Here is an 18124-nt window from a genome sequence, read left to right as displayed (position 1 = left end):
GGAGGCTGAGGCAGGAGAATCGTTTGAACCCGGGAAGTGGAGGTTGCAGTGAGCCGAGATTGCACCACTGCACTCCAGCCTTGCAACAGAGAGAGACTCTGGCTCAAAAAAAAAAAAAGAAAAGAAAAAAAAAAGAAAGAAAGAAAAGAAAATGAAAATACGGCCTGGCGCAGTAGCTCACACCTGTAATCCCAGCACCTTGGGAGGCCGAGGCAGGCAGCTCATGTGATGTCAGGAGTTAGAGACTAGCCTGGGCTACTTGGCGAAACTCCATCTTTACTAAAAATACAAAAATTATTGGGGCATGGTGGTAGGTGCCTGTAATCCCAGCTACTCCAGAGGCGGAGGCAGGAGAATTGCTTGAACCTGGGAGGTGGAAGTTGCAGGGAGCCAAGTTCTCACCACTGCACTCTGTAGCCTGGGCTACAGAGCAAGACTCCATCTCAAAAAATAAAGGCAAGAAAAAAGAAAATGAAAATATAAGCCAAAACATTTTCTCACAAGACTGTGAGAAAATATTTTAAATCATATATGATCATCATATATCTGATTTGTATCCAGAATATATAAATAGCTCTTACATTTAATAATAAAGATACAACCCAATTGAAAAAATGGGCAAAGGATTTTAATATGGCCAGGCATGGTGGCTTATACCTGTAATGCCAGCCCTTTGGAAGGTTGAGGCAGGAGGATCTCTTGAACCCAGGAGCTCAATATAGGGAAACCCCATCTCTGCAAAAAAATTTAAAATTTAGCCAAGTGTAGTAGCATGCATCTGTAGTCCCAGCTACTCGGGAGGCTGAAGTGGGAGGATCACTTGACCCTGGGAAGCTGCAGTGAGCTAAGATGCCACCCCTGGGCTACTCTCTGGGAGACAGAGTGAAACCCTGCTGAAAAAAAGATCTGAATAGACATTTTATCAAAGAAAATATTTAGATAGCCAGGCCGGGCATGGTGGCTCGAGCCTGTAATCCCAGCACTTTGGGAGGCCAAGGCAGGTGGATCATGAGGTCAGGAGATCGAGACCATCCTGGCCAACACGGTGAAACCCCGTCTCTACTAAAAATACAAAAATTAGCTGGGCATGGTGGCAGGCACCTGTAATCCTGCTATGCAGGAAGCTGTGGCAGAAGAATTGCTTGAATCTGGAAGGCAGAGTTTGCAGTGAGCCAAGACTGCGCCATTGCACTACACAGTCTGGGTGACAGAGTGAGACTCTGTCTCAAAAAAAAAGGTTCAAATAGCCAAAAGATGTTCAGTATTTTTACTCATTAGAGAAATATAAATAAAAAACATAATAAGCTATTGCTTTACACTCACTAGGATAGCTATAATCAAGAAGATAGATGATGGGAAGTATTGCCAAGGATGTGAAGAAACTAGAACTCTCATATATTGCTGATGGGAATGTAAAATTATACAGTTATTTTTGGAAAACTTAACAAACGACCCAATAATTTCCATACTAGGTCTCTTCCTCAGAGAATTGAAAACATATGCCCATACGAAGACTTGTACATGAAAATGTATAGCACCATTTTCTTTTCTTTTTTTTTGGAGGCAGAGTCTTGTTCTGTCGCCCAGGCTGGAGTGCAGTGGCACAATCTCGCATCACTTCAACCTCTGCCTCCCGGGTTCAAGCAGTTCTCCCTGTCTCAACCTCCCAAGTAGCTGGGATTATAGGCACCTGCCACCACACCCAACAAATTTTTGTATTTTTTAGTAGTGACAGGATTTTGCCATGTTGGTCAGGCTGGTCTTGAACGCTTGACCTCAGGTGATCCGTCCACCTCGGCCTCCCAAAGTGCTGGGATTACAGGCATGAGCCACCCGCACCTGGCCCAGCATTATTTATTTTAAACAATTCAAATGTCCATCAACAGGTGAAGGAATGAATAAACTGTGATATATCCATATATCCATACCAATGGAATATTATTCAGCCATCAAAGGGAATGAAGTAATGATACATACTACACCATGGATGAACCTTGAAAACATTATGCTATGTAGAAGCCAGATTCAAAAGACTATCTTTGATATAACCTCATTTATTTGAAATATTCACAACAGGCAAATCAATAGAAACAGAAATTAGATTAGCAGTTGCCAGGGACAGGAGGTAGATACTGGGAGTAAGTGCAAACACATATAAAATATCCTCTTGGAAGTCAGACGTGGTGGCTTATGCCTGTAATCCCAGCTACTTGGGAGGCTGAGGCGGGAGGATGGCTTGAGCCCAATAGTTTGAGTCTCCAGTGAGCTATGATCACATCAGTTGCTGTGATCACAAAAATAAATAAATAAATAAATACATTTTAGGGGTAATGAAATGATCTAAAATAGGATTGTAGCAATGGTTTTGAAACTGTAAATTTACTAAAATCATTTGTATGATTAAAACAGGTGAATTTTATGGTGTATAAATTATACCTCAAGGAAGCTATTTAAATGTTTTAATTAAAAAACAAAAGAAAACTACCCATAATGTACAATATGGTTCCCTTGTATTTTTTTCATTGTTGAAATATAAACTAATGCATGTTTATATCTGCTTAAACATGTTATTTAATTTTTCCATTGTGATAGGATTATGGATGGTATTCTCCTACTTTACTATCTGTTTTTGTTTTTGTTTTTGTTTTTGTTTTGAGATGGAGTCTTGCTCTGTCGCCCAGACTAGAGTCTAGTGGCACGATCTTGGCTCACTGCAACCTCTGATTCTGGAGTTCAAGTGATTCTCATGTCTCAGCCTCCCTAGTAGCTGGGACTACAGATGCCCTCCACTACACCCAACTAATTTTTTTTTATTTTTAGTAGAGACAGGATTTTACCATATGGGCCAGGCTGATCTGGAATTCCTGGTCTCAAGTGATCTGCCTGCCTCAGCCTCTCAAATTGCTGGGATTGCAGGTGTGAGCCACCACACCCGGTCCATCTGATATATATATATATATATATATATATATATATTTTTTTTTTTAAACAATTAGTAGGCATTACTTTTACTATTAGAATAAAACTACCTTGTTTTATTGGTGAGACAGTATAGCATATTGATTAAATGCATAGCTTTGGATCCCAGCTCTGTGACCTTAGGCTCCTTAACCACTCTGCGACTCAGTCTCCTCACCTATAAAAAAGAGTCAATACAACGCCTACTTCGAAGGGTTGCTGGGAAGACTAAAATAGTTAATACTTATGGAGTGCTGAGAAAAGTAAGTGACACACAGTAACATGGCTGTTATTGTTGTTGTTATTTCCTGATTGGAAAAGAAAAACAGTAGAGAGAAAGCAGATATGTACACATATACACCTTCCACATATTGGAAGAAACTGTGGGGAGGGAAAGCTACAGAAGGCATCGATGATCAATTCCATCTACTTTTCATTTTGTCCACAGAAAGCTGTTTTTGTCCAAGGTCTTGGTGCAACAAGTCAAGGGAAACTTCTCTGTGGTGCCTCTGACCATCTATATGAAGTGAGATACCATATATGTAAGGAGTACAGCTGTGTGTAATCAATGTCCCAATTGATTCCATCTCATACAAGGTTCTCCTCCGCTAAATGCTGCTGCTCCTACCAGCAGGGAGAAGGGGCAAGCGGGACTGCTAGGACCTGAAGTGTTTAGTGGAGGAGGACTTTGTATGAGATGGAAGACTGAACCATAGTCACCCAGGATTTGAGGGGGCCGAGGGGAGAAAACAAGACATTCTAGGTCGTGGGAACAACGGATGGAAGGCTGGGCACTGGGAGTGTGCCTGTAGGTTGGGGGAGAGGGCACAGACATGCCAGTCTGGAACAGAGGAGTCAAGCTGGAGCCCAGTGGAGATAAGGTTGGAAAGATAGCATGGCACCTTGCCTGCTAGTGAGGAATTTGGCTTCTATCCTATAGGCAAATTGAGAGTGATGGAGGCCTTTGTCCTTGAGGTGTTTGAGGAATAAAAGTGTAAGTGTGGGTTCTGCCAGTCACTGCCTGATTGGAACAAACCAGTTGGCAGCATCTTTGAGCTTTCTGTCCTTACACAGGGACAGTATCAGGGATTAGAGATGTTTGTAAAATGCCCAGATGTTTGCTCTATACCTGCCACATAGAAATTGCTGGATCACTGATGGTAGCTGACGCTGACTGTAGTTTGGATTGGAGGAACAGGAGGAACCCGAGAGCAGATAGTGCTGGCGTGGATCTAATTGTCAAGATGGCTATGTTTGAGGTTGCCGCGGTGAAACCCAATTACCAACCCTTTTCTCTATGCATCTGAGTTCCCACCAACATCCATGCAGACGGACAAAGGCGGCCGAAGATCCTGTGTATCTTAGGTAGAAATACAGGTCTCGCAATCAGACTCCAACTGTGTTGGAGTCCCAGTTCTGCTATGTACCAGCGATACGCCTGTGGGCAAGTCACTTATCCTCTTTGTGCTTTTCCTATCTGAAAATTGGAAAGAACTGTTGTGAAGATGCAATAATTGATGTATGTAAAGAGCTTAAAACAGTGCCTGCGAGAGAATAGAGACTGTCCCAAGTGTGAGCTATCACTGTTTTATAATTGTGTAAGAGGAATTTTGAAGCACGAATTGAGGGGAGCTAGGAGGTAGGTTTTAGGATCTGAGCAGCTTGCTAGTTCTTCCCAATTAACGTGTTCTCAACGTCAATAATTAGAACCCAGGTTGGAACCTGGAAGTAAACGACAAAGCCCTTAGGTGATAAACATTTGTCGCAAGCACAGCATCCTGATGTTATCTGAGCATCCAGAGTCAGTCTCAGGCTATTAGGACGATGAGGGCACATCATAAGGTGGCACATCATTGGCAGCACACCGGCAGGCTAGTAAAAGGGAGGGCTGATGAGAGGGGACAGCATAGCCACCAAACAGGGAAGCCTGGTCTGTGTTACTCAAGACTGGGGCCATCACTGCTTTATAAGACTGTACACTGATTGATTTTCACAAGTAATGCCTGTATGAGTTATCAAAAGAGTATGTTATGTTCATTTCATTACTCTTTTTTTTTGAGACGGAGTTTCGCTCTTGTTACCCAGGCTGGAGTGCAATGGCACGATCTCGGCTCACCGCAACCTCCGCCTCCTGGGTTCAGGCAATTCTCCTGCCTCAGCCTCCTGAGTAGCTGGGATTACAGGCACATGCCACCATGCCGAGCTAAGTTTTTGTAGAGACGGGGTTTCACCATGTTGACCAGGATGGTCTCGATCTCTCGACCTCGTGATCCACCCGCCTCAGCCTCCCAAAGTGCTGGGATTACAGGCTTGAGCCACCGCGCCTGGCCTCATTACTCTTTTTTTAAGGGTGTGAATATTTTAGATTTTTTTCCCCAGTGAAAATTGTTAAGATGTAAGTTTTGACATGTAAAAGAAAAAGTTTGTCATTTAGAAAAATCACTGAACATGATCCAGGTTAAATAAAGTAATTCAAAGAAAATGCATTCATAATCCAGGGTAATTAAGATATTTATTTTTAAGATAATTGTAGATGACTTTTCAGTATTAACTGCTGTTTTAAAACAATCAGGAGACTGACTCATATTAATCTAAAGAAAAAAATGGTTTACTATCTTTTTTTTTTTTTTTTTTTTTTTAGAATCAATTGCTTAAAAATTCAAGAAGAGGGCCGTGCTCAGTGGCTCAGGCCTGTAATTTCAGCACTTTGGGAGGCTCAAGCGGATGGATCACTTGCAGTCAGGAGTTCCAGACCAGCCTGGCCAATATGGTGAAACCCCTTCTCTACTAAAAATACAAAAAATTGCCGGGCACGGTGGCTCATGCCTGCAATCCCAGCACTCTGAGAGGCCAAGGTGGGTGGATCACTTGAGGTCAGGAGTTTGAAACCAGTCTGGTCAACATGGTAAAACCCCGTCTCTACTAAAAATAAAAAAAAAATTAGCCAGGCGTGGTGGTGTGAGCCTGTAATCCCATCTACTTAGAGGGCTGAGACAGGAGTATCACTTGAACCTGGGAGGCAGAGGTTGCAGTGAGCCGAGATTATGTCTGGGCAACAGAGCAAGACTTCATGTCAAAACAAAAAACAAAAACAAGAACCTTCAGGAAGAAATCTGCTTTTAAAAACGTATTTTGCAGCTGGGCCACATGGCTCAAGCCTGTAATCCCAACACCATGAGAGGCTGGGGCAGGCAGATCGCTTGAGCCCAGGAGTTTGAGATAAACCCAGGTAACATGAAGAAACCCTGTCTCTACAAAAAATAGAAAAATTAGCCAAGCATGGTGGTGCACACCTGTAGTCCAGCTATTCTGGAGAATGAGGTGGGAGGATCACCTGAGTCTGGGGAGGTCAAGGATGCAGTGAGCTGAGATTGCGCCGCTGCACTCCAGCCTGGCAACAGAATGAGACCCTGTCTTAAAAAAAAAAAAAATCTGTTTTGCAAAGTTGAATTTCATGGGGGATAAACTAGCAATATACATGTACTGTTTGAAATTTGTGAAGGGAAAACAAATGTCAAATTGCTATATTCTATTTTTTTGTTGTTGAGATGGAGTCTCCCTCTGTTGCCCAGGCTGGAGTGCAGTGGTGCTATCTCGGCTCACTACCACCTCCACCTCCTGGGTTCAAGCGATTCTCCTGCCTCAGCCTCCAGAGTAGCTGGATTACAGCCATGCAGCACCACACTCTGCTAATTTTTGAATTTTTTAGCAGACATGGGGTTTCACAATGTTGGTCAGGCTGGTCTTGACCTCCTGACCTCAGGTGATCTGCTAACCTTGGCCTCCCAAAGCGCTGGGATTACAGGTGTGAGCCACCACCACTCCTGGCCTGCTTCATTAGATTTTAACTTATTTTAAGCAACTTTTTTAAATATTTTTGAGATGGAGTCTCGCTCTATCACACAGACTGGAGTGCAGTGGCGTGATCTTGGCTCACTGCAATCTCTGTCTCGTAGGTTCAAGCAATTCTCCTGCCTCAGCCTCTCAAGTAGCTGGGACTACAGGTGAGAGCCACCACTCCTGGTGAATTTCTGTATTTTTAGTTGATTTGGGGTTTCACCATATTGGCCAGGATGGTCTCCTTGTCTTGACCTCGTGATCCACCTGCCTCGGCCTCCAAAAGTATTGGGATTAAAGGCATAAGCCACCAAACCCAGCCCAACTACTTTTTAAAAAGGAGATGATTGCTTTTTGAATTTAACAATCCACTCCAAATTATTGTGTATTTAAATACTTTATTATACAACTAATGATCAGATAAACTGAGACTATCTCAGCTTTCCTTTGCCTTCTGCTAAAAAGACACTTAAAAGATAACAGAGGAAACAGTGAAAACAAATACTGAAATAAAATTTCATTTACAGTTTCAAGATGAATTGGAAGTTAAAATGTATATCATCAAAAGTGCTCAGATACATCCTCTATTGGGTTCAATAGCCACTATCTTTCTGATTTTTCAGCTTGCCAACAAAATAAAAAGTCAAACATTAGCATATGGATACTGCTAGGATAAATAACAATGTAAATGTACCTGTACTTTCATTATAGGTCACTTACATAAGGTAGGGAGTTGGGAATAGTAAAATGAATATTTTGTGACTGATTCAAAGTTTAACAATCGAAACCCTAAGTAGACACATATATGCAGGCTATTATGTATTTTATCAACATTTTTTTTTTTTTTCAAAGAAGTCCTTGTTAGGTTTCTGCTTTACCAGCTATTGGAGAAAACTACACTGTTTTCGAGATACATTATAGAAACAAAAATTCATCTAATTTCGGAAGAAAGATGAACCAAGAGACAGAGTCTCACTCTGTCAACCAGGCTGGAGTGCAGTGGCATGATAGTGGCTCACCACAACCTCCACCTTCAGGGTTCAAGTAATTCTTCTGCCTCAGCCTCCCAAGTAGCTGGGACTACAGGCACGCCACCCCAACTAATTTTTGTATTTTTAGTAGAGACAGGGTTTTGCCATGTTGCCCAGGCTGCTTTTGAACACCTGATCTCAAGTGATCCATCTGCCTGGGCCTCCCAATGTAGTGCTTGTGTGTTTCTGTATGACAACTGATATGCCAAAGTTGATTATATGATTATTGTCACAGTCATCTGCTGTGACTTAAAGGCTCAAAATTACCTTTAGCCCTCCATGACCTTAGGTACACTGATAAAAAGCATGTTCCTGGCCCTTGGAAAATAAGGAAAACAAGTGAACTATTTCACCATAGAAAAAACTTAGCAACAGTTCGAGAGGTGTTGCTAGTCATTGCTAAACCATTAGTGCAAGATTGATTGCTAAAGGTTTCATTAAGGATGTTTATGAGTTTTGATGGGAAGATGAGTTTGGAGCGGGACCGGAGACTTCCTGCAAGAATCGGGCTTCCTGCAAGAATCGAGCTTCCTGGAGAGCAGTTTTCAGATACGGGTACCATATCAAGGAGTAGTAAACACACAGACTAGAATTAGATCTTCCAAGGAAGGGCTGGGTCTCATGATGGGGACATTCACACAGTCCCGACTCTACCCTTGCCGTTTCACCCCGGAGTGCCCTCTTCCCTGTCCCCCAACGTTCCTTGCAGATTTACATTGTCCTACTTTCATAGGCTCAGGAGGAATACAAAGCCTTCCCTTTGTTTCCAGGATTCTAACAGAGACAAGACTTCTTTTTATTTATCACTATTTATAAATACTAATAAAAGCTGCAAACAATCACAGAAGAGATAATCACAGAGTGCCATGAATTGACACCCTCGGGTCTGCAAAGTGTAACCTCCTGTTCTTCTTCCCGAAAATCCCAAAAAGAATCCTCCTCGACTGGGAGTTTACCAGCCTGCAGCTGCTCCCGCCCCGTGGACTCGCCCCACGTGACTGGCGCCAACTTCCTGCAGCTCCGGCGCTGGGGAGAGGTGGTCCTCAGGCCTGCTCCCCGCCGATTGACAGGGAGTGTCTTTGTTCTCCCGCCCACACTGCTAGGTCAAATGGCTCTCCACGTGCGAAAATACAGGGGTAACTGATAACTCTCATGGGGGAGGGAATGAAGGTGGGGAAATGGGGCTGGAGCGGCGGCGGCGAGAGAGAGGAGGAGGGGGAAGGGAGAAGATGAGAGGAAGAAGACTGGGAGGGGTGAGGGGTGGGCCGTGGGCCAGCACTGTGGGGTGGAGGGGTGGAGGGTAAGAACATCTTTGCACCTGGAGAGTAGTGGAATATTTGAATTGGGCATGTCAGATGAAAACGTAAATATTGCATGGGATATATACTTTGTTTTTGTTTTTGTTTTTGAGACGGAGTTTCGCTCTTGTTACCCAGGCTGGAGTGCAATGGCGCGATCTCGGCTCACCGCAACCTCCGCCTCCCGAGTTCAGGCAATTCTCCTGCCTCAGCCTCCTGAGTAGCTGGGATTACAGGCACGCGCCACCATGCCCAGCTGATTATTTTTTGTATTTTTAGTAGAGACGGGGTTTCACCATGTTGACCAGGATGGTCTCGAGCTCTTGACCTCGTGATCCACCCGCCTCAGCCCCCCAAAGTGCTGGGATTACAGGCGTGAGCCACCGCGCCCACCCGGGATATGTACTTTTAAAAAGTATCCCTTGTTGGCCGGGGATGGTGGCTCATGCCTGTAATCCTAGCACTTTGGGAGGCCGAGGTGGGCAAATCACAAGGTCAGGAGATTGAGACCATCCTGGCTAACCCGTCTCTACTAAAAACATAAAAAATTAACTGAGCGTGGTGACACACACCTCCAGTCCTAGTTACGTGAGGCTGAGGCAGCAGAATGGTTTGAACCTGGAAGGCGGTGGTTGCAGTGAGCAGAGATTGCGCGAGTGTACTCCAGGCTGGGCCACAGAGTGAGAATCTGTCTCCCCCTCGCAAAAAAAGAAAAAAAAACAAACAAAGAAGTACCCCTTGTTTACCTAAAATTCAAATTTAAGTGGCTCTTATGCATTTTTATTGCGAAATCTGGCAATCCTACCATTTCCCCCAATGATTCATAGAAACAGAAAAAAGGCCAGGTGCCAGGATTACAGACTCAAGTCCTGTAATCATCCCAGCACTTTGGGAGGCGGAGGTGGATGGATCACTTGAGGTCAGGAGTTCGAGACCAGCCTGGCCAACATGGTAAAATCCCATCTCTACAAAAAATGCAACAAGTATCCAGGCAGAATGGTGCCCACCTGTAGTCCCAGCTACTTGGGAGCCTGAGGCAGGAGAATCACTTGAACCCGGAGGCAGAGGTTCCAGTGAGCTGCGATCTTGCCACTGCACTCCAGCTCTGGGCTACAGAGTGAGAGTCGTCTAAATAAATAAATAAATTGCCAGGTGCGGTGGCTCAAGCCTGTAATCCCAGCACTTTGGGAGGCCGAGGCGGGTGGATCACGAGGTCGAGAGATCGAGACCATCCTGGTCAACATGGTGAAACCCCGTCTCTACTAAAAATACAAAAAATTAGCTGGGCATGGTAGCGCATGCCTGTAATCCCAGGTACTCAGGAGGCTGAGGCAGGAGAATTGCCTGAACCCAGGAGGTGGAGGTTGCGGTGAGCCGAGATTGCGCCATCACACTCCAGCCTGGGTAACAAGAGCGAAACGCCTTCTCAAAAAATAAATAAATAAATAAATAGATTAATTAATTAATTAATTAATTTTAAAAAAAGCCTTGGCAACTTAGCAAGCAAGACCCCCATCTCTACCAAAAAAAAAAAAAAAAAAAAAAAAAGCTGGGCCTGGGTGTGATCGGTTGAGCCCTGGAGGTCCAGGCTGCAGGTGATAGAGTGAGACCCTATCTCTAAAACAAGCAATAATTGAAAAGCAGTAAAAAAAAAAGATCCTTTATACCAGTGGTCTATAAGCCACAGCCACTTCCACCAAATCCGCCTACCTTCTGTGTTTGTATGGGCTGCAGCAAAGAAATAAGTTTTACTTTTTTTTTTTTTTTTTTGAGTCACTGTCTTGCTCTGTTGCCCAGGCTGGAGTGCAGTGGTGTGATCATGGCTCACAGCAGCCTCAGCCACCCGAACTCAAACAATCCTCCCACCTCAGCCTCTAGAGTAACTGGTACTAGAGGGGCATGCCTCCACACTTGGGTAATTTTTTTGCCGGGGGATGGGGAGGTGGGGGGATGGCGGGGAGGATAGACATGATGTCTAAATACGTTGCCCAGGCTAGTATAGAACTCCTGAGCTTAAATGATCCTCCTGCATTGGCCTCCCAGTGCTTGGATCACAGGTGTGATCTATTGTGTGTCCTGCTGAGTTTTCCTTTTTTTTTTTTGAGGCAAGGTCTCACTTTGTCTCTCAGGCTGGAATGCAGTGGCACAATCACTGCTTACTGCAGCCGCCACCTCCTCCTGGGTTCAAGCGATTCTCCCACCTCAGCCTACCCCAGTCACTGGGACTACAGGCTCACACCACCACACCCAGTTACTTTTTGTATTTTTTGGTAGAGAAGGGGCTTCACCGTGTTGGCCAGGCTGGCCTCGAGTTTTACATTTTTGTTGTTGTTGTTGAGATGGAGTCTCGCTCTGTCACCAGGCTGGAGTGCAGTGGTGTGATCTTGGCTCACTGCAACCTCAGCCTCCTGGGTTCAAGCAATTCTCCTGCCTCAGCCTCCCAAGCAGCTGGGACTACAGGTGGGCACCACCACACCCGGCTAATTTTTTTTTGTATTTTTATTAGAGATGGGGGTTTCACCATGTTGGCCAGGATGGTCTCGATCTCCTGACCTTGTGATCCGCCTGCCCACTTCGGCTTCCCAAAGTGCTGGGATTACAGGTGTGAGCCACCACACCTGGCCAAGTTTTAGATTTTTTTTTTTTTTTGAGACGGAGTTTCGCTCTTGTTACACAGGCTGGCGTGCAATGGCGCAGTCTCGGCTCACTGCAACCTCTGCCTCCTGGGTTCAGGCGACTCTCCTGCTTCAGCCTCCCGAGTAGCTGGGATTACAGGCACGCGCCACCATGCCCAGCTAATTTTTTGTAGTTTTAGTAGAGATGGGGTTTCACCGTGTTGACCAGGATGGTCTCGATCTCTTGACCTCGTGATCCTTGGCCTCCCAAAGTGCTGGGATTACAGGCTTGAGCCACCGCGCCCGGCCCCAAGTTTTAGATTTTTAATGGTTGAATGAAAGTAAAAAGTAAACTAGTTTGTGACACAGGAAAACGGTATGAAATTCAAATTTCATATATAAAATTTTATTGGAACATAGCCACACTCATCCCATTCCTGTAGTTTAGTTACTTGGGAGATACAAGGGCAGTTGGGCATTCAGTGTTCAATAGTTGCAACAGGGATTAGATGACCCACAAATCCTAAAATTAAAAAAAAAAGTGTAGGTCCTTTATGAAACAGTGCATGACCCCTGCTGTAAACTTCTTTTTTTTTTTTTTTTGAGTCTTCCAGAATGATTTTTTAAATGAAGATATGTCAAAAGGGTCTAACATTTGGAGGTGTGTCCAGAGTCTTATAAATGTCAGGCATGGTCAAACATGGTCATCCTGTCTTTGCCCCTCAGGCAGTCTCCCTCTCCCAGGCCCCTGCTGGCTTAACAGATAAACAAGACATGGATCCTGTCATTCGAGATGTCATGATTACCAGGAAAAGTGGCCATGTAAGTAAAGCAGGAAGAACAATGGCACTTTGAGGAGGGAGCAGCTAATTTTGCCTGGAAAAGGAGGGAGAGTTATGCAGAGAGTCCAGCCTCACCAGGCAGACAGGGAAGACAAGAACATGTATTCAGCCAAGTGGGCAGGTGCATGATATATTCCAGAAATGGAGACATGTTATGTTTGGCTGAACCTGAGGGAGAGGGGTGGCAGGTGGGGAAGGAATGGCTAAAGATAATAGCAATGATTAACAAGATCCACATATTGCTTTCTACGTGCCTAACACTTATATGTGCTTAGTGTATTTATTTTTAAATATTTTATTTTTTTGAGACAGAGTCTCACTCTGTTGCTCAGGCAGGAATGCAGTGGTGCCATCACAACTCACTGCAGCCTCAACCTCCCAGGCCCAAGTGATCCTCCTGCCTCAGCTTCCTGAGTAGCTGGAGCTATAGGTATGTGCCACTATGCTCAACAATGTTTTTTTTTTTTCCGAGATGCAGTCTCAGTCTGTTGCCAGGCTGGAGTGTAGTAGTGCGATCTCAGCTCACTGCAACCTCTGACTCCTGGGTTCAAGTGATTCTCCCACCTCAGCATCCTGAGTAGCTGAGACTACAGGTGCGAGCCACCACACCCAGCTACTTTTCGTATTTTTAGTAGAGACGGGGTTTCACCATGTTGGCCAGGATAGTCTCAATCTCCTGACCTTGTGATCTGCCTGCCTCAGTCTCCCAAAGTGCTGGGATTACGGGTGGAAGCCACCTTACCCGGCATTTTTTTTTTTTTTTGGAGAGACAGGGTCTGCCTATGCTGCCCAGGCTGGTCTTGAACTCTGGCTCAAATGATCCTCCTGCCTTGGCCTCCCAAAGTACTGGGATTATGGGCATGAGCCACTGTACCAGGTCTTTATATTTATTTAGGTATGTGGCCTGTATATTAATTTATTTAGTTATTACAATAGCCATTGACAGAAGTCATGTCATTATCCCTACTTTAGACTTGTGGAATCTGAGGTGTACAGAGGTTGACTGATTTACCCAATCTAAAAAAAGGGGAAGAGCACTTGGACCCAGGTTCACCTTTATTTATTTATTTATTTATAAAAAAACAGTATCTTGTTCTATTGCCCAAGTTCGAGTACAGTGTTGTGCATCTGCCACTATGCATGGCTAATTTTTTTAAAATGTTCTATTTTTGTAGAGACACAGTCTTGCTAGTTTGCCCAGGCTGGTCTAGAACTCCTGGCCTCAAGCAATCCTCTCACCTCTGGCCTCCCAAATGTGAGCCTAGGACAGGTTCACATCTTTAACCACATCCTGGGAAAGTCCCATTGCTCATCTCTTGTTCCTGAGATGGTGGCAATGGGAATAAGTGAGTAGTGGGAAGGGAGAGGTGGGATATTTCTTAGGTCCTGGGATGATCTTGGACAACTGTGTGAACAGTGACAGCAACTGAACGTGGGTGATCTGTACTGAGCATTCTTGAAGGCACAGCAAACAAAACAAAGGGACAGGTAAGTGATTGTTAAGTGTGGTGCAGACTTGTTCTAAATGCTATAGAAAAATCAGGAGAGAAGTGGAAGATTTCTGTTCATAGAGGAGTTATGACTGGTGTCAAAGGAGCTGTCTTTTGGACACATGAAACACATGAAAGGGGGTACAATTAGCTGGGCATGGTGGTGCACACAGCCAATCCCAGCTATAGGGAGGCCGAAGGAGGAAGATCACTTGAGCCCAGGAGTTTGAGGTTACAGTGAGCTATGATTGTGCCACTGCACTCCAGCCTGGGTGAAAGAGTGAGCCCCTCTCAAAACAAAAGCAACAAGAAGTGTGACGTCTGCAAAAGTCTTTTCCACTTTTTCTGTTTGGCTTTGTTCCTATCTATATCCCCAGTACCACCCAGACCAGAACCTGTTAGGGTCAAGGGACTCATTCTTTTTTTTTTTTTTTTTTTTTTTTTTTCGAGACGGACTCTTGCTCTGTTGCCCAGGCTGGAGTGCAGCGGTGTGATCTCGGCTCACTGCAACCTCTGCCTCCTGATTCAAGCGATTCTCCTGCCTCAGCCTCCTGCATAGCTGGGATTACAGGTGCCTGCCACCACACCTGGCTAATTTTTGTATTTTTGGTAGAGATGGGGTTTCACCGTGTTGGCCAGGCTGGTCTCAATCTCCTAATCTCAGGTGATCTGCCCACTTTGTCCTCCCAAAGTGCTGGGATTACAGGCATGATCCACCACCCACAGCCAAAGAGACTCATTAATGAGTTAAGTACATAACTGGTTTTGAGTCTGAGTTTTACTCTGTCACCCAGGCTGGAGTGTATTGGTGCAATCAATCATAGCTCACTGCAGTCTTAAATTCCTGGCCTCAAGGGATTCTCCCACCTCAGCCTCCTCAATAGCTGGAACTATAATAGCCACACATCACCACGCCTAGCTAATTCTTGTTTTGTTTTGTAGAGATGGGAGGTCACACTATATTGCCCAGGCTGCTCTTTATCTCCAGGTCTCAAGCAGTCTTACCTCGGCTTCTCAAAGTGTTGGGATTACAGGCATGAGCCACTATAACGAGCTGTTTACTAGATTTAAACGTATATATTGTATGCATTTTTGAATAGGCAGTACAGTCACATCGTTCAAAAGTTAAAAGTTTCAGAAAGCTAAAGAGTGAAATTCCTCTTACCACTGTCCCCAGTGATGCAGTTTCCCTCCACAGAGGCAACTACGTTTTACATTTTCTTTTTCGTTCTTTCTTTCTTCCTTTCTTTTTTTTGAGAAAGAGTCTCACTCTGTTGCCCAGACTGGAGTAAAGTAGCACGATCTTGTCTCACTGCAATCTCCACTTCCCGGGTTCAAGGGATTCTCCTGCTTCAGCCTCCTGAGTAGCTGGGATTACAGGCACGTGCACCACCATGCCCAGCTAATTTTTGTAATTTTACTCGAGATAGGGTATCACCATGTTGGCCAGGCTGGTCTCCAACTCCTGACCTCAGGTGATCCACCTGCCTTGGTCTCCCAAAGTGTTGGGATTATAGGCATGAGCCTCTGGGCCGGTTTTACATTTTCTGAGATTTCTTGCAGAGTTACTGTGTACATAACAAGCAAATGCATATGTGTTTGTGTGTTTGTTACCTTCCACTCCTCCTCTACAGTTTTTATACAAACAGTGGCATAGTATACATACTGTTCTGCATGTGGCGTTTGTTCACTGTGTATATCAAGATTATTCTGTATCAGTCCAGAAGGATCTTTTCCAACCTATTTTACCACGGACTCCACCACATGGATGTGCCCCACTTTATCCAGTCCTTTACACTGGTCATGTGGGTCTTGTTCTTCCTTGGCTCTTGGAAACAGTATTGCAATGAGGAATGCAAGGATGATGAATGAGAAGATTCTGGGCTAGGGAAGTAAAATGATTTAAAAGCACCACTCTTTTAGACTAAACAGAAATCTCCGCCACTCATGTATGTGAAACAACCCACTGTCAGAATCTGATAGCCTGAAAAGTGGCCCAGTCTAATAAAAGACAGACAGTGGCCCATTGGGGCCAGGCAAAGTTGAATCCCATTCTTGTTCTACTCCTGAGGACTTGAATTCCCCTGGAAAACCTACCAAATTCCTTTTCAGTTTTTCACATCTAAACAGGGGATGGTGATGCTCCTAGACTATCAAAATTAAATAAGACAATGAATATTAATAGACCGCTAAGGTGCAAGGTACACAGAAGGGAATTTATTCCTCCCTTAATCTCATGGTGCTGTTTTGCCTTAGACCTCAGAATTCTCCTTCTCAATCTTCTCTTGTCATTGTTCTCTCTGCCCCTTTATTCCACGTACCTTGACAAGAACAATTGAATAATCTGGAGGGCTATGACATGCATAAAACTTGAAGACATTACACTAAGTGGAAAAAGCCAGTCACAAAGACCCACGTATTCTGTGAATCCACTAATGTGAAATGTGCAGAAAACGCAAATCTATAGGTTGATGGTTTCCTAGGATTAGGGGTTGAGGGAGAATGGGGAGTGACCACTAATGAGTACAGAGTTTCTTTTTGAGGTGACGAGAGAGTTTTTGTTTGTTTGTTTGTTTGTTTGTTTGTTTGGGGGACGGAGTTTCGCTCTTGTTACCCAGGCTGGAGTGCAATGGCACGATCTCGGCTCACCGCAACCTCCGCCTCCTGGGTTCAGGCAATTCTCCTGCCTCAGCCTCCTGAGTAGCTGGGATTACAGGCACGCGCCACCATGCCCAGCTAATTTTTTGTATTTTTAGTAGAGACGGGGTTTCACCATGTTGACCAGGATGGTCTCGATCTCTTGACCTCGTGATCCACCCACCTCGGTCTCCCAAAGTGCTGGGATTACAGGCGTGAGCCACCGCGCCCGGCCTTGTTTGTTTGTTTTTAATAGTGCTGGGGTTTCACCATATTGCTCAGGCTGGTCTCAAACTCCTGACCTCAGGTGATTCATTCATCTCAGCCTCCCAAAGTGCTGGGATTACAAGCGTGAGCCACTGTGCCCAGTCGAGAGAGTTTTAAAATTGACATGGTTGCATAACACTCAGTATACTAAAATTCATTGAATTGCACATTTTGAATGGGTACCTTTTAAGACATGTGAATTAAACCTAAGTAAAGTTTTTATTTTAAAAAAAAATGCTGCAGGCCAGGAGCAGTGGTTCACACCTCAGCACTTTGGGAGGCCGAGACAGGAGGATCTCTTGAACCCAGCAGTTCAAGACCAGTCTGTGCAACATAGGAAGACCCTGTTTCTACAAAAAGTTTAAAAATTACCTGGCATGGTGGCATACACCTGTAGTCCCAGGTACTTGGAGGCTGAGGTGGGAGGATCACTTGAGCTGTGGAGGTCAAGCCTGCAGTAAGTCATGATCACGCTGCTGCACTCCAGCCTGGGCAGCATAGCAAGATCCTGTCACAAAAACAAAAAACAAAAAACAAAACAAAACAAAACTCCAACAGGAAGGCAGAGGAGGAAGATAGGACAGGATTCTGGAGCAACAGATAAGACTGCACACAAGGTACAGGTCTCAGATAGCACTGTGCATCGCAGGGCCTCAACTTGAGTCCTGGCTCTGTCTCCAGCTGACTGTGTAACCTTGGAAAAGCTCTTTCACCTCTCCTTACTTTGTTTGCGTCATTTAAAAATAAAATGAAGTGAAAATAGGGAGGTGGAACTTGATGACCTAGGGTCTCTTTTCTGACTAAAAGTCTGCAGTTTGCCCCCTGCCTCAGGCTGGGGGAGGAGAGGCGAGGGGAAGCCGGAGATAGGAGGAGAGCAGAGATCCTGCAGGGCCCGTCCCTCCTCTCTGCCTGCACCCTGCCCTCCCCTTGAACTCTAGGCCTTTATTCAGCTTCCCCCAACCCTGGAAGTCACGCATGCAGGGGGAGTATGAGGGTGGGTCGCGTGAGGGTCATGAGGAGGCTGGGACAGGAGTCACACTGTCCAAGACTATTCCGTTTTCCAGTAGAGATTATAGACCTTGGGAAGGAAGCAACTGGAAAAACGAGTGAAGAGCCAAGGCAAATGCTCCAGGGAGATAGGTGGGTTTT

At 44.9% G+C, this 18124-nt stretch overlaps 1 long non-coding RNA gene across 2 annotated transcripts in view; it reads left to right on the top strand.

Moving 5' to 3' along the window:
* The first annotated feature begins 8848 nt into the window (after nucleotides 1-8848).
* Nucleotides 8849-18124, top strand: part of LOC141583716 (uncharacterized) — a 79488-nt gene continuing 70212 nt past the window's right edge. For both annotated transcript variants that reach the window (XR_012516568.1, XR_012516567.1), the window contains exons 1-2: nucleotides 8849-8962; nucleotides 12466-12561. This is a non-coding gene — a long non-coding RNA (uncharacterized LOC141583716). The remainder of the gene's footprint in view (nucleotides 8963-12465; nucleotides 12562-18124) is intronic.

This window comes from Saimiri boliviensis, chromosome 2 (assembly GCF_048565385.1).
Source record: "Saimiri boliviensis isolate mSaiBol1 chromosome 2, mSaiBol1.pri, whole genome shotgun sequence".
NCBI classification, from domain to species: domain Eukaryota; kingdom Metazoa; phylum Chordata; class Mammalia; order Primates; family Cebidae; genus Saimiri; species Saimiri boliviensis.
This window is presented reverse-complemented; position numbering and strand designations above follow the sequence as displayed.